The following is a 5,387-nucleotide window of genomic DNA, read 5'->3' on the forward strand; positions in this document are numbered from 1 at the left end:
TACAACACTGCACTACAGCTGTGTCAAGGGGATTTAATAACTTAAGAGGGGTGAAGAGAATAGAGGACAAGCCCAATAATAAACCAGCAGCTCCACCGAGAGTTATTGCTACATATATATATATATATATATTATATATATATATATATATATATATATATATATATATATATATATATGTAGTTTACTTTTTATTTAAAACTATGCTATGGAATCAAAACATTAGTCCAAATGTTTATATTTTTTGGGTTGATTTACTAAAGGCATATGCAAGTCGACTTTGTCCAGTTGCACTCTGCAAGAGTATTTGCTCCAGAGCTTAGTACATTAGGGGAAGTTTCATTTTGCAAAGAATAACCAATCACATGCAAGTAAATTTTAAAAAAGTGCATTTTTGCTTGTATGCGATTGGATGACAGAAGACAGAAGTCAGAACAGCTTCCTCTATTTACTAAGCTCTGGAGCAAATTCCCTTGCAGAGTGCAACTGCACATGTCTATTTTCCTTTAGTAAATCAACCCCTATGTATGTGTGAGGAAAGGAAATGCCATCTAGCAGGCAGGCAATGAACAATAGATACTATATATAGAGTATACAGTATACATGCAGGAATTTTAAGTGTATATAGCTGCAAGGCTGGTTAACAACAGCGCTGACAGTCATGAATTCATTGGGTCGCATGTTAACTGTTACACCATTGTACTTACAGGCTCGCTTTATAAATGAAAGGGAACAAAATGCGTATGGAATATTTCATTTTGGGATTTTGGGTAAACACACATATTTAATTATGGTCTAGATATTTGCTTGTGCATGATTGGTTACTGAGAGTGAACACTGCTTTACCTTATTATCCAACATTCATTTTGCAAAGATGAACAGCCTCTATTGCTTAACTAAAACAACCACACAGACTTTCATCAGTTACATTTAGGCCCCTTTCACACATACGGAGCGTTCGTCCGTTTTTTATCCATCCGTTGATGGATGAAAAACGGACATCAATGCATGTCTATGTAAAAACGGATGAAAATGGATGATCATCTATTTTCATCCGTTTCCGTCAACATCCGTTTTTTTTGGATGGATTAAAGCCCTATTTTTCTGGTACAATGTTTTTTATTGAAATATAAAAAAGGAAAAAACCCCAGATAATGAGTTCCCGCGCAGGGGATATATACAGAAACATAAAAAACAGGTTTACATAAAAACACATAGTGAACATTTTTAAGTGCATTTTATCATTCTGACATTGACCCATCGGCCAGGGCCGGTGGTCAGTGCGCTATGCCCAAGCCGTGAGGCCCAGGGGCTAAGGCGGACAAAAGTAAACGGAGTTATCCGCAAAACAGGATAGGGGGGACAAACAAGCATGAGAAGGGAGGAAGAAGAGTGAAGAAAAAAAAAAAAAAAAAGAAAAAAAAAGGGGGGAGAAAGGGAGAAGGAACACATGTACAGCAACAGAGGGGGAAGGAGGAAGAGATATAAGAGTAGAACAGAGAGCAGCGGACAAGAGGTCCAGAAGAAGAGGGGATGGGGGGGGAAAAAGAGGTCCCTCAGGCTGGAGGCTGATTCAAGTTGGATCTACAGACCTAGACTAGTCGGATTTAGGTTGGGGAATGTGTAGGACCACCATGGGGCCCATACCTTAAGGAATTTAGCATGGGAGTCGTGGAGGATGCTGGACATATTTTCGTGAATCATGAGGGTCGTCAAGGAATTCTTCACCTCTGCAAATGAGACAGAGGGTTTTTTCCAAGCCCTCGCTATTGTTCGTTTGGCGGCAATAAATAGGTATGTGGTTAGTTTTTGTTGATGAGAAAAGAGGCCCGGGAGCGGGCAGTGGAGTAATGCAAATTTGGGGTCTTTGCGGAAGGGAGCATGAAATAGGGAGGAGAGTAGACCAAAGACCCTTGACCAGAAACCTATAAGACGAGGGCAGGACCACCACGTGTGCAGTTCATCTCCTCGTTGACCACAACCCCTAAAGCACCTGTCGTTGTATGATGGGTTTGATTTGGCGATACGGGCTGGAACCCAATACCAGCGCAGGAGGACCTTATAGGCCGCCTCCAGCGTGGCAGTGTTAAAGGAGCATTTTGCTATGCTGGACCAGGCTCTACTCCAGTCTGCGGGATCTATGGGGGATAGGTCGCGTTCCCATTTTAGCATATAGGAGAGGGTAGTGGAATTGTTGCCGGCAGTTAGTAAGGAGTATATCATGGAAATGGTGCCACGAGCACCTGGGCAATGTTGGCAGGAGTGTTCAAAGGCAGTCATTTGGTACGGGAAGGAGCCCAGGCGTCGAAGGGAAGTTATCCAATGTCGTAGTTGGATATAACGGAAGAGTTCGGCAGGTGGAGCTTCATGGGTCTCTCGAAACAGGGTCCACGTGGGAAAGGCGCGGGTATGAAGAAAGTGGCGAACCAGTGAAAACCCATGGGTGGGCCACCATGAGAAGATGTGGGGTTGTTCTAGGCCGGGTGGAAACATAGGGTTATTCAAGAGGGGAAGCAGCGGTAAAAATGGGGACATAAGCTTGCCCGAGTATCGTATCGAGTCCCATAATTTCAGACTGTGTATCATAAGGGGGCTGGCAGAAGGCGGTCGCATTTTAGGGGGTAGCCACAATAGTGCGGAGATGGGGACAGGCGCGCAATTGGGTACCTCCAGGAGAACCCATAAGGGGACATCAGAAGTGGCGTGGAGCATGGAGAGTTGAGAGATTTGGGCTGCTTGGTAATACTTTGCAACGTCCGGAACGCCCAGCCCACCCCGTAGCCTATGAGCATAGAGCGTAGAGCGGGAAACCCTGGGGCGTTTATGTGCCCAAATAAAGGCGAGAAGTCTGTTCTGAAGCAGCCTCAGATAGAAGGTAGGGACCTGGACAGGAAGGGTTCGGAAAAAATAAAGAATCTTCGGAAGGATGGTCATCTTGACCGCATGGATACGTCCAATCCAGGACAAGGAGGGGAATCGCCAAGATGACATGAGAGTAGTAATTGTACGTAAGAGTGGGTAGTAGTTGGCGGAGAAAAGGGAAGCGTAAGAGGGGGTCAGCTTGACGCCCAGATAGTCTAGGGAAGAGCTTGCCCAGCGGTAAGGGAAGGAAGATTGGAGGTGTAAGACTAGGGGGTCTGGGAGAGTTACATTCAGGGCGGTAGTTTTGTGTGGGTTAATACGGAGGCCGGAGATGGTTGAAAAGCGTGTTAGGAGGGCCTGGAGATTTGGTAGGGTGGTGATGGGATTGGTGAGGGTCAAGAGGGCATCATCAGCGAACATATTCAATTTATAGTTGTCACCTGCATAAGGGATGCCCGTGATATTAGGGTCTGCCCTAAGGGCAATAGCTAGCGGCTCGAGGGCAAGAACAAAAAGGACTGGGGATAGAGGGCAGCCCTGCCTCGTTCCCCTAGAGATAGGAAAGGAGGGTGAGAGGCAACCTGCATAACGGACTGAGGCAGAGGGGGTTGAGTAAAGGGCCGACAACCATGACAAAATCGAGTTGCCAAAGCCCCAACGTTGTAGCACGTAGCGTAGATAGTCCCATGAGAGGGTATCGAAAGCTTTATATATGTCGAGAGAGAGAGGAGAAAGCCTGGGATTTTGCGTTGTTGTAGTAGGGTGATTAAGTGGACAACCTTCCGGACATTGTCCCCCGCCTGACGGCCAGGTACGAAGCCCACCTGGTCTCTGTGAACCAAGGAGTGCAAGTATTTATTAATGCGAAAGCACAGGATTTTCCCCAAAAGTTTCACATCTTCATTTAATAGGGAAATTGGACGAAACGCCTGAGGTTCGTGAGCCTCCTCCATGGTCTTAGGGATCATGGCGATATGAGCTCGCAAAGAGTCCGAGGAGGGCAGCACACCTTGTTTCATGCTGTTGAAGTAGGCCGTCAGGTGGGGGAGCAAGAGGGGAGAGAGCTCGCGATAGTATAGTCCGGTGAAGCCATCTGGGCCCGGGGCCTTTGAAACACGAATACCCTTGATGGCCTGAGCCACCTCCAGTTCAGTGATGTCAGCGTTAAGAGTCGCACAGGCTGCAGAGGAGAGAGGTGGTAGATGAAGGTTACGGAAGAAGTCGTCCGCGAGGTTGAGAGGGAAGGGGGAAGGCTTGCTATAAAGCGAGGCTAGGAAGTCTGCCAGGGCCGCGGTGACTTTGCTCGGATCCGAAGTGAGATCTCCGTTGGCAACACGAAGGCGGATTGGTTTATGGCTGCGAGATGTAGCGTTGAGTTTTTTAGCCAGCATTGCTCCCGGTTTATTTGCGCAAGAATAGAATTTATGTTTAGTCCACCGTAGGGCCTTTTCGGCTTGATCGGAGGCCAACAAGTCTAATTCGGTTGCTAGGGTGTCCCTAGCTTTCCTGTTTGCTAGCGAGGGGTGGGATTTCCACTCCGTATCCGCGGAGGCCAAAAGAACTGTAAGTTCCCGGGTCCGCTTTTCTTTGTGGCGTTTGCGGGAGGATGCCAGTTGTATGCAGTGGCCTCTCATGGTAGCCTTGTGGGCCTCCCAAAGAGAGATGGGCGAGGACACGGAGCCTACATTTTCCTTAAAGAAGGTTTTAAGTCGTGTCTGGATCTCCAGAAGGGCATCTTGAGTTGTAAGGAGTGAGTCATTCAATCGCCATTGAAAAGTAGGGCGTGTCAGACCTGAGAGGGTAAATGAAAAAACAATAGGATCATGATCTGACCACACGGAAGGGGGATCGTAATTTTGTGGATATTAGAGATGTGGCGTAGGGGAACGAAAACGTGGTCGATCCTACAGAAGCTATCGTGTGGGCTAGAGTAGTAGGTGAAGTCGCGATCGCGAGGATGGAGCTCCCGCCAGGCATCCACCAGGCCATGGGATTGTAAAAGAGATCTCATCTGTTCCTCCACGACCGAATCGTGGGAGGGGGAGGATCCAGATGAGCATTTCCTGTCCACCGAGGAGTCCAGAGCTACGTTTGTGTCACCCATCAAAATGAGGGTCCCGGAGCTGTGTTGGGATACAACCTTGAGAAGGTGGGAGAAAAATTTATGTTGGAAGCGGTTGGGGGCATAGTACCCAACTAGGGTTACATTCTGGCCATTTAATGTGCCCTGGAGTAACAGGTATCTACCGGTTGGATCCGCTATTTCTTTGGAGCATGAAAATAGGAGATTGCGTCTAAAGGCTATGAGAACCCCCCTCTGCTTTTCAGGGGCGGAAGCTTGAAAAAATGTAGGGAAGTGAGAGGAAACATATTTTGGGGCAGAAGAGGAGGAGAACCTGGTCTCTTGCAAGCATACTACGTCTACGCAACTAGATTTTAGGTGATGAAATACCTTGGAACGTTTTACTGGTGAATTAAATCCATGGATATTATGGGAATAAAACTTCAGCGGGGGTTGGGTCATA

The sequence above is a fragment of the Aquarana catesbeiana genome, linkage group LG07, assembly GCF_042186555.1.
Source record: "Aquarana catesbeiana isolate 2022-GZ linkage group LG07, ASM4218655v1, whole genome shotgun sequence".
Lineage (NCBI taxonomy): Eukaryota > Metazoa > Chordata > Amphibia > Anura > Ranidae > Aquarana > Aquarana catesbeiana.